This window comes from Hordeum vulgare, chromosome 6H (genome assembly GCF_904849725.1).
Source record: "Hordeum vulgare subsp. vulgare chromosome 6H, MorexV3_pseudomolecules_assembly, whole genome shotgun sequence".
NCBI lineage: Eukaryota > Viridiplantae > Streptophyta > Magnoliopsida > Poales > Poaceae > Hordeum > Hordeum vulgare.
This window is the reverse complement of record NC_058523.1, coordinates 259,448,865-259,460,852: the sequence shown is the minus strand read 5'-3', so window position 1 is coordinate 259,460,852 and position 11,988 is coordinate 259,448,865.

Genomic DNA, 11,988 nt, shown 5'->3' with positions numbered 1-11,988 from the left:
CTGAGACCGGCAAGCAGCCCTTCATACTCTGCAGTGTGGTTTGTCGATTTCTCCCAGGGAAAACACATATAGATTACATATTTGAGGTGCTCTCCGGTGGGTGCAACAAGAAGCACGCCAACACCGGCGCCTTGCAGCAAGAAGGCTCCATCAAAATACATAATCCATTCTTGACTCGTTGCCTTGCCGGGGAGAGTCATTTCTTGAACCTCCTCGTTCGATTTGGGGTCCATTCTGCAATGAACTCTGCCAAGGCTCTGCTATAAATAGTTGAAGTGCTTTTATACTTGAGACCAAAGCTTGACAGTTCCAACGCCCACACTACAATCCTGTCGGTCGCATCTGGATTTCGCAAAACACGTTGCAGCAGAAAGCGAGTGATGACTGTGATCTCATGTGCCTGGAAGTAATGTTGCAACTTCCTTGAGGCCATAAGGAGGCCGAAGGGCAACTTTTGCACGCCAGAGTATCTTGACCTAGCCCCCTACAAAAGGGGTGACAAAATAAAGTGGGCGCTCCACCACCTTCTTCTTTTGCATTGCTTCGTTTGGTTGTGCAAGTTCGGCTTTGTCGGCCCCAGACTCTGGCGGGGAAACCCGGGGCTTGTCGCTTGATGGTCCTGCGCTTGACTGTGCTACCTCTGCCGCTGCTTCTTCTGTGTCTTCTCTCTATGCCACTAACGCAGCACTAACCACTTGATTTGTTTCTGCCAAGTATAGCAACAACGACTCTTGTAGTTTAGGCACGACTAGTGTTGATGGAGAGGAAAGGTACATATTCATATTTTGAAGCGCTGCCTCCGCCTCCGAAGACCACTTCAATGGACCTTCCTTTTTAAAGAGTTTGAAAAAGGGCAGGACACGCTCAGCAGATTTGGAGATGAACCTACTCAGAGCAGCAACGCAGCTGGAAAGGCGGCGCACATCTTTGACGTGTTTTGGTGCTTCAATCTGCTCAATGGCCTTGATCTTGTCGAGACTCGCCTCGATCCCACGTTGAGATACAAAGAACCCGAGAAACTTGCACTTCTCAGGATTGAGCTTCAAGTTGATCTTGCATAGATTCCCAAACATCTCTTCTAGATCTTGTATGAGCATTGCTTTGTCCTTGGTATTTGCCACTATGTCATCCATATAAGCTTCCATGTTTCTATGTAGTTGGGGCTCAAAACTAATCTGGCTCGCTCTGGCAAACGTTAAGCTGACATTCTTCAACCCGAAAGGCATATGTACAAAGTAGTACGTGCCACACGGACTGATAAATGTGGTTTTCTCTTCGTCTTCCTTAGCCATGAAGATCTGATGATACCCTGAATAAGCGTCAAGGAAAGACAACAGATCATAGCCGGCGGTGGAGTCCACAATCTGGTCGATGCGTAGCAAGGGGAATGGATCCTTTGGACATGCTTGCTTGACATATGTAAAGTCGATACACAACCTCCATTTTCCATTCGCCTTGCGCTCTACAACTGGATTGGCCAACCACGTTGGATGGATCACTACTCTAACCAAACCTGCTGCCTCCAACTTCTTGATTTCCTTGGCAATAAATTCTTTCCGCTCCAAGGCTTGCTTCCTAACTTCCTGCTTGGTGGGCTATTCATAGGGACAGACACCAAGATGGTGCTTAATTACCTTCCTGGGAACGCCGGGGATATCAGATGGTTGCCATGCAAACACATCACCATTCTCCCGCAGGAAGGCAATGTGCGCGCTTTCCTATTTGCCGTAGAGGGTGAGACTTATGGTGAAAGTTCCTCCCGTACCATCCTCCTTGGCGGGCACCTTCTTGGTCTCTGGTGGAGCTGCCTTGGATTTCTTGCTCTTGTCGGTGGAGCTCTGTGGCACATCGTCAACAACAGTGCAGCACTCCGAGGAGGTGCAATTGCCGGAATCTGTGCAAGAGGTCTTCTTGCGGTCTTCTTTCCCCTGGGAGCTTCAGCGGCAGGAGCGGGTGCCTTGGCGGCTCGCGCTGCAATTGCCTCTCGGCAGAGCTGGTTGGCGCATCTAGGCGCATCCTTCTTGTCAGAGTTGACGGTGATGACGCTCATCGGCCCGGGCATCTTCAATGTATTGTACGAGTAATGTGATGCCGCCATGAACTTGGCCAGTGTTGGACGGCTAAGGATCTCATTATATGGCAACGGAATCTTGGCGACGTCGAAGACAACCTTCTCCGTCCTGAAGTTCAGGTCACTACCAAATTTTACTCGTAGTGTAATCTTTCTCTTTGGCTGGCTCCTCCCTGGATTGATCCCATGAAACGTGCCCATTTCATCGAGATCATCATCACGAATTTGCAGCCTCTTGATCACGTCAGGCGAGATCAAGTTCAAACCGGCCCCACTGTCAACTAACATTTTTGTCACCTTGAGGTTGCGGATCATTGGTGAAACCAACAATGGCAAACACCGGACCGCAGTTGTGCGGTCAGGGTGATCGTCACCGTAAAAAATGATAGGCGTGTGGGACCATTTCAATGGTTTGCGGGCATCACAGATGGATCTGCTGCATTCACTTTGCGCGCCCACTGTTTAAGCCGACAGTGGGAAGAATGCAACGAGGCACCCCCATCAATGCACATCATGTGTGTAGCCTTCTGGAACTCGTGGTCGTTGGACTGGTCGTCCTCCTCGCTGTCATCGCCCTCATCTCCCTCTTCCTTGTCGCGACCTCGGGTGGGCTTCTCTTTCTGTTGCTTGGCCTTGCCGCGACGACCTTCTCGGCCACCGCGTTTCTTGCCGGCCCGCTCAACACCATCCTTGGCCTTTGTGACAGCCCGGGACCGACGTTCGAGAAGATTCCCCTTTATTTCATTTTCGTCGTGTGGCTTATTTTATTTGTCGCATCATTATCGCATCATGCGCATCATCTACATCGCGTCGGCACTCCGTTGCCGCTAGTTTTCAAAACCTACATCCGTTGTTAGTTGTCGGTTCTCTCTGTGTTCGTCGTTGACCGTGTTGAGCCAGACCACACACGCATGCGCCCACAACACCGTCAAAACCTGTTTTCAAAAGTGTGCTTCAAACTTTCTCTGATTGGGTTGAAACTTGACGTGCGGTCTTATTTAGACGTAGGTAGGCCGCCTGCCAAATTTTGTCGCAATCGGAGTCCGTATGGTACCCGAACGGTCAACCGTAGCGGCACCGTATTCGGTCTATCGTCAGACGTTTTTTGATGTTTTAAAATTACGTTACCAGGTGTCGTTTTCCCTCTCATCTCTGGAAAACCTACTCTACATGGCCACTTAGCCCGTCCCCCGTTCGAGATTGTTCGATTCCGATCGCGCGGTTGAAACTGGGACGAAATTCTGCTAACCCCAGCCCCGTTTCCCTATATATATATGCCTCCCTCCCTAATCTAAACCCTCATCCCACTTGTGCCTCGGAATCCGTGCCATCTCGAAACCCTAGCCCAGCCTCCCTCTCTCTCCTCCCAGCACCGCCGGCCCGCCAGGCCCGAAAAAGGCCCTCCTTGGGCCCGGGTCGCGCCGCCGCCGCCTTGCCCGAGGCTGCCCCGAGCCGCCCCGATCTCCAGCTCCCCTCGCCCTAGCGCACCGCCTCGCCGCCTCCTCGTCCCTCGCGCCGTCCCCGGCGGCCCCCCGCCGCCGGACGTAGGCGATGCCGCTGGCGAGCACCTCCCACGGCCGGTGCCGACGTGAACCCCCCCTCTCTCTCTCTTTCCCCGCCGGCCCCCTCTTCCTCTAACCCCTTTTCCTCCTTGCTTTTCCCCCAGGATCCCACCGCTATCCGCAGGAATGGAGCATTGCCGCCCGGATCCGCCCGTAGGCCTCCGGGATCTGGACTCCTTCGGCTTCCCCGCGCCGGAACTTTGCGTGCTGGGCAACCGTCGGCAGCCGCCGCTCCCTCGATCCAATCAAGATCGGGAGGGAGGGGACGACGCGCCCGACGTGCACCAGCGCCTGGGCCGCGAGCCTCGGACCGTCCGACTGACCGCCCCGACCTCGCTCGCCCTGGCAGCGCCAGCGCCAGCGTCCCGAGGCCCAGGTCGGCCTCCCTCTCCAGCCGCCTCGGCCCAGGGCCAGGCGAGGCCCAGAACCGCCTCCTCTCTCAAGCCGGCCCACCAAGGTGAGCTGCCACTGAAGCCTAACCCTCGCCCGTGCGCATTATAATTAACTAGCGCCACCCTTGTGTAGGCCCACTAGCTTAGATTCGGCCCGTGGTGTTATTTAAAATAGTTTGTGATTTAATATATTTCAGGAATTAGGATATATTTCAAACGCCCGTAGTTTATTATCCGTGCATCGGATCGAAACGAATTATATATGGAACTTGTGTAGTTTTTTGCGTAGATTCATAATTTGCAACTTGCATGCATGTTTGAAGTGATTTGACTTTCCATATGCCTAGAAAGGCGTGCTGTCCTAATAGGTTGCTTATCCCGTATTTATTTTCGTGCGTGTACGGATTGCTCAAATCCCGTAGATGAAATGCTCATGTTTTTAGGGACCTTTTGCCATGTATTTTAGAATAGTTGTTTGCATTTTGCATGTAGGTTCCATCGCTAGTTTGTTATATCATGTTTAGGACATATTCCCGCATATTCATGTGGCGATAATTTTATTTTGCAACGCCTCATATTATATAAGTTTTCGGGGTAGAAAAATCCATAGAATTTAACTGTGCCTTTAGTTTTAGCTTTTGAGCAAGTTAGTGCGTGTGATATTTTGACATGTTGCCCTTTTGTTTATTTTGTGGGATTTAATTCGTGCATGATATGAGTGAGTTGTCAACTAGAGATATGCCCTTGGATGTGTAGGTTAGCCTCTGGTAATTTTGGTTGCAATAGAAATCCATGTTTAGGTGTTGTTTGCTTGTTGTCAACTTGCTAGGAAGTAGTGTTGTTTTGGAGATGCTGAAATATTTCTAAGTCTGAAATCTGTTATATTTTGTTGCTGTCTTGTCATGAGATTATCTGGTGATCTGTAGATCTTTTGAGGTTCGTGCAATGGAGTTAGTTGTACTCCTTAAGATTCTCTAGCATGCTGTCAATTTGCATGTCAATTGGAGCCCTGTAGCATATAGTTTCGTTGCTGTCAATATGCGTTCAGATCGAAAACTGCACTGTCTAAAGCTGATATATCACTAAGTCTGAAACCGTGTGTGACATGCCATTCTGTGAGTTCTTTTCCTAGTGATCCATGCTTCCATGCTAGATGTTCTTAGTAGTATGTAGTAGTACATCTTGACCTCTATTGCCTCATGCCTTGTTTCATAATTTTGGATTTGTGTAGCTTGTTGTTCGAGGGCGTAGAAAATGCTATGTGGCTGATTTTGGCAGATTCTAGTGATTTCTTGTTTAGCTCGTAGTTGTTGAACCGTTGCTCCGTTTTGATCATGTCCTATATGAAACTTTCTTAGAATCTTGTGTAGTTTCATAATATGTTTCTGCCTTCTTGGTTTGGGATGCTTGTGGCTGTCGTTGCACACATATTGCATTCATGCCATCATATCTTGCGGTGTTCGTATCTTTTGAGTCGTAGCTCCGTTGGAGATGTTCTTTATGTGTAAATTGATTGTAATGACGCGTAGAATCACGTGAACCTATTTATTTTTCTGTTTAACAAATATTTAAAAGTGTTAGTTCAGATCTGGATAGATTTATAATTTAACGCATGAGGTCATCTCGGAGATGCTATATGTCACTTCCGACCTCATTTAAAATGCCTAGATAGATAGTTTAATTGTGCTTCACCTCTTGCCATGTTTAACCAACATTTAATATTGCCATGTACTTAATAGGGATATAACTAAATAATTCATACGTGGTGTTTCGTCAATATGCAACTCGTTGCATATTGAACTTCACTTAATGTGTAGTGTTTGATTGTTGTGAATTGCCATGTTGTGTCTTGCATATATTCAACCGTTCATACATCATATGTGTCCTGCATCGTGTGGTGTATATCGTGTGTTTATTCTTGTTTCCGGTATGCTTCGTCTCGATAGAGTTCCGCAAGCGTGTTGGATTGTGAGGACCCATTCAACTACATCGGTTCGTGTGCTTCACGGCGTCATTCTTCTTCCAAGCGGGATATCAGGCAAGATGACCATTTCCCCAGATACCATTATTATCATTGCCATGCTAGTTCTCCCGTTTCTATCGTTATGTCTCGTTGCGTACCACCTGTTAAATATCAGCCTCCCAACATTGCCATGAAAACCTTGAACGTGATCACAACCTAGCAAACCACTGATTGGCTATGTTACCGCTTGCTTAACCATGTGTTAGCGTTGCTAGTTGCAGGTGCGGTTGCTTCCATGTGTTAACATGAGTTCCTTGTTATATCACCATATTAAATGCTCTTTAAATTAATGCACCTATATAGTTGGGAAAAGGTTGAAGGCCTGGCCTTCCTAGCCAGGTGTTTTGTTCGACCTCTACCCCCTTAGTTTTGGCTACCGGTGTTATGTTCCATAATTGAGCGCTCCTGACACGATCGGGGTTGTTATGGGGACCCCCTTAATTCGTTTTAGATTAAAGATGGTCTGGTAAGGCCCAACATTGGTACTACATTTGCCCAACATAATAATTTTGTTAATACTGAAAGCATAGGGCGTCATGAACCCGAGGAGTAATTTTACATAATATAGGGGGGCAGTACTGTTGGTGTTGGTCCAAAACAGAGCATCGTGTGGGGCCAACCTGGGGCAACTCGAGAGATGTCTATCAGGCCACCGTACGCTTTACTTATCCGTCGTGTCCTGAGAACGAGATACGCGGCTCCTATCGGGATCGTCGACACGTCGGGTGGCCTTGTTGGATTAGTTTTACCTTTGACGAATACCTTGTGCATCGGGATTCCGCTGATGCTTTGGGTAATCTCAGAGTTGAGGTTTTCCACTAAGGAGTCCAATGAGATCGCAAGCTTCGTGATCGAGGATTTCTATGCGTCTCGTGGTAATTTGTGATGGATTAGTTGGAGCACCCCTGCAGGATTAAATATTTTGGAAAGTCATGCCCGCGGTTATGTGGCAATGTGGAAACTTTCTTTAACACTGGTTCTAGATAACTTGAAGTTAACTTAATTAAAATATGCCAACTGAGTGCGTAACCGTGACTGTCTCTTTCGTGAGTTCCTTCTCCGATCGAGGACACGGTGGGGTTATGTCTCATGTTAGTAGGTGTTCAGGATCATTCATTTGATCATCAGTGGTTCACGTCCGGTATGCGTAGATCATCTCCCTCTTATTCTCGTACTCGTAAGTTAGCCACCTCATATAATGCTTAGTCGCTTGATGCAACATCACCACTTAACCATACCTCACCTTTTAAGCTTTGCTAGTCTTGATACCTTTGGAAATGAGATTGCTGAGTCCCCTGTGGCTCACAAATTACTACAACACAAGTTGCAGGTACAGGTAAAGGTTACTTTGACGTGAGCGCGATGATTGTTCATTTGGAGTTTCTTCTTCTTCTTCATCATCGATCTAGGATAGGTTCTAGGCCGGCAGCCTGGGATAGCAAGGATGGACGTCATTCTTTTCTCGTTTGTTTTCGTCCGTAGTCGGACCCTGCTCTTCTTCATGATGTTTATGTACTGTACTGATGTGACTCTGATGTAGCTTGTGGCGAGTGTAAGCCAATTCCATATATCTCATCTTTTCAGTACATGTACTTGTAACGATATCCATTCTTGCGAAACGACGAGATGCGCTTCTATCCCTGTCGAGGCCTCGTGCCAAAAATAAGGATAGGATTGCATCTTCGGCGTTACAGCCTTCTCCTTATCTCGCTTTTCATACTCAGCTTTCTGCCTCTCGACAAGCTGCTCAACTTGCTAGCAGTTTTGGAGATCGTGGCCCTAGGTGCGGTGGATCTTGCAATATTGTTTGCTGGAGCCCTGTGGCTTGTCAGCAGCCTCCAAGGCCTGACAAGGAGCGCACCCAGCAACGTCCTAGCCGGGGGCGTCCGCCTTGGCCTTCTTGGCGGTGTCGGGGTTACGGATCCCTCGACGACAAACATAACCTTGCCCTTGCGTTTCTTGTTACGCCATCAACTTTACTTTGTCGGGGCGTCGGTGTCTTCGTCTTTGGAATTGGCTTCTGCTCCAGCATCTTCGCCGGGGAGCCTCCTCCCTTCTTAAGGCCAAGCACATCTATCGGCCAGAGCATAGAGCTCGGCTATATCCTTGACTTTTTTCATAGCAGTTCTTCGCGCATCTTGCGATTGCGCATGTTATGATGGAACGCGTTGATAACAGCGGCAGGATGAACGTCTGGGATGTTATGTTATATACGACCGAATCTCTCTATGTACTTGCGTAAGGTTTCGCCCACTTTCCGGGGGATGAGGTGCAAGTCACTTTCCTGGCCAGGAGCTTGGTGGAGACCGGTAAAGGCGCCAACGAAATCATGGCACAGATATGGCGAAGAAGAAATGGAGTTCTTCGGCAGATGGATCAACCCCAACCTGACGTTGGGCTTAAGCACCAATGGGAAGTAGTTGGCGAGTATCTTGTCGTCACAAGCCCCGGCAGCTTGCACCGCGATGATGTAGACGGTCAAGACCTCTCTAGGAGTATTGTCGTCGTATTTCTCTGGGACCTCTGGTTTGAACGTTCGGTAACTCGACCACTGGACTCGTCGTAGTTCACGAGTAAAAGCTGGACAACCCAACTTGTAACGTAGGTCACCAGGATACCCTGGCGCAGGCTTGTCGACAGTGGGCCGTGCATGCTTATCAGATTGATGGCGCGCTTCCCGCTGCCACTCAATGGTGGTCCGGGCATCTTCTTTGCGCCGTTCTTGAAGAACTTGACGCTGATCGCGGCGGTCCGCGGGTCAGACGACGCCGTCGAATCGTCAGGGATGATGATGCGGGGTTGGTGACCGCTACCGCCATCGTGGAGGAGAGTGTATCATGGTCGTGCAACCTCCAGCCTTCTCACCATTATCACGCGTTGGCTTGGTGCACTGCCGTTTTGAAGGCCCCACTTGCTGCGGTCAATCGCCATTAGCAAGGCTGATGAGGCTCTGTATGGTAGCTCTCCATTCTTCGAGCTTCTGCACCACAGGAGGGAAGTCGAGGAGCATCTGTGCTCGTTCCAACACTTCCGCTGGTGTTGGCAACGGTTAGAAGGAGCTCCGTCATGGCCCTGTGATCGCACAACGCTTCCACCAGCTTCTTGACGTGCATGCTGGTCCTACGCATCTCGAGAGTGATGCTCAGGGGTCCTTCCTCTGGGATGCTTGTAACCGCTGGCGTCGTGGCACCGCACGTCGCGTGCGGCCTGGGAAGACTGCAGTGTATGCGCCAGCGCGGGTGCCTTTCCGTCCTTGGAGTTTGCCATGACGCCTGTAGGCAGCGTTGCTCCGTCCTTAGACCAACCAGTGCACAGGCTGTTGTTCTGGCTATTAATGACGCTGCTCGCTTGTGTTTGATCACCAGAATGTCGTGGAGGTACAAGACCTCCGCCTCCTCCGCCCGCATCCATACCGTCGTCCGTCTATGTAGTCACGGGCTTTTCGGACGAGGTTGGATCAGCCGTCGTTGCACCCCTCTTCTTGGGAGCCATGGCGATGAAGATGATGAAGAAACTGACGCGCTAATTGCTAGATCAGGTTAGCGCAACCTCTTCCCCATACCTGGCACGCCAAAGATCTTGGGGAAATGACACCTATGGGACCGCGCGGATCCCTTTACGGTTCGGCGGGGAGAGAGGGATGCACCAAGAGCAGAACCAACGATCAGTGCAAGGGGAGTTTTTACCCAGGTTTGGGCCGCTTAGAAGCGTAAAACCCTACTCCTACTTTAGGTGTATTATGTATGTTCTTGGGCTTATGGCTACTAGAGCGCTATGTATTATACAACAGTTGTGTAGAGAGCCTAAAATCCCTAGAGATCGCGTCTATCGGACCTCGGTCGGATAGTCCCTGCCTAAGAATTTATGTCCCCCCTATGGCTACGCCTTGGGCCTCCTTTTATAGGTCAAAAGGGGTCACCAATAGTGGGGAACAGTGCACACACGGGGTGCATAGTTTACAGTGTCTACTGACGTCTTAAGATAAACACATTAAATGCCTTCATCAGGCGTCCCTGACCCTGTGTGACACGGGGCAGGGACGCGTCCCATCGGAACTGCTCAACCTCCACCAGTGCTCGACACGTATCGAGGAGGATTGTCAGGTGGTTGTTGCGCTGGAGCGCTGGCAGGTTGGTAGGATCTTGACGGGTGCACGTCTTGCCGGGGATCTGCTGGCTACCCCCGACAAGGATCTTGTCGGGATCCCAGCCTTTGGTCTTCTGTCTTCTGGTTGTTGACTTGAATGTCTTCTTTTCATCTTAGTATTTGCCTTCAGCTGTCCCACGGCAGGCCTTGTCGCGGGTGTGGCTACAACTGCCCATGCACAAGTAAGGGGTACTAAAGGGGGAAATTTTAGTACACCGAGAATAGGGCTTAATGTTTTGTGTGCCAGCGTATTTATCATAAAGATAATTGTCAACAATAATGAATCATGATCAAATATATTTGAGTGAATATATAAGTTTGAATCATTCCCCACCACATGGTGCTTGCCGACTAATAGACCGAGGTTGGAATAAGAAGTTGACGCAACATGAAAAGTAAGTAACATGAAAGTAAATAGATTGTCCCTTCGCAGTGTGAAGCAGGGATTTGCACATGTGCTAGAGCTCATTGTTTTAAAATAGAGATTATTATGTGATTTTGGGTGGGGTGCCTTTCATGTCAACGTCACAACATAGTTTGAAATACCTTTCATGCTAATCACATTATTGGCGGTTCCCAAACAGAATTGAAATCTTACTCCCCCTCCACCATTCAAATACAATGCATGGCTAGCTATATCCACGGATGCCCTCCATACAATCAAGTTTCTAGGGGGGTTCTTGTTTGTTTATTTTTGTATTATGCAGGAGTGGAATCCATTTTACCAGCCTCTATCGTGCAATGACAAGTGAATAAACACTCACCTTAAGAATATCTCTCTTAGCATCGAAGATAATGACCGCTCCGACGCTCCATGAGCGGTACGAGCACACGAAACAATTGTTCATTTGAAGGTTTTTCACGTAGCACATGCAAATTTACTCGGAACGGCATTGAAATACCATATATAGCTAGGTTATGTTGACTCTCATGGAAGAAACTAGGTTCCAGGATTTGGATGCACAAGTATCATCTCTACTTAGTACGATGTTTTCGCGAACAAAAGGTTCTAAACAAGCACTACATGTTGGAAGACCAAAAAGTTATAACTTCTATGAAATATAACCAAACGTAACCATTATGTTTTGTTCCATATCCAACTTCAACTATTTGATGAAATTTAAAAATAATTAAAGGGTATTCATAATCATAAAAGATGTCTAAGATAATATATGTGTATGTTAAAGTTCTCTTTCTTATACTAATCATTCATGAATTTCTCTTATGACCAATCCATTGATTGTCAAACTTAAATATATTTTACTTTCTAATCCAAATGTGGAAATACTACAAGACATAAAGAACATTGATAATTTAATCTTTATGATATTTCATTCATTCACTATTTACTCTTAGGATATAAGTGAAGCATAAGAGCAAACAATCAAACTACTCTAAAAAGATATAACTGAGGATCAATGAGTAGTCAAACAATTAAGTTGCTATGTGAGGAATCTCGATCAATAAAGATTTTCAAATTTGATTATTTTATTCCAAAATAAAACTAAATGAAAATGCACTCCAAGAATAGTACATATCATGTGGACAAACAAGAACTTAGGATCGACATAGGCTAACCGATAGTTGTTGACGAAGAGAGGTGGGTGCGTAGCATCCCCAAGCTTTGATGCTTGAGACTTCTTGATATATTTACATGGGGTGCCTTCGGAATGCCCAATCTTGTTCTTTTGTATCTTATTCAATCTTCTCATATCCCGGTTTCACCTAAGTCTCAAAAACTTCATCCACAAAAAACTTGAAAACAACCCGTGAGATAGGTTAGTACACATAAGA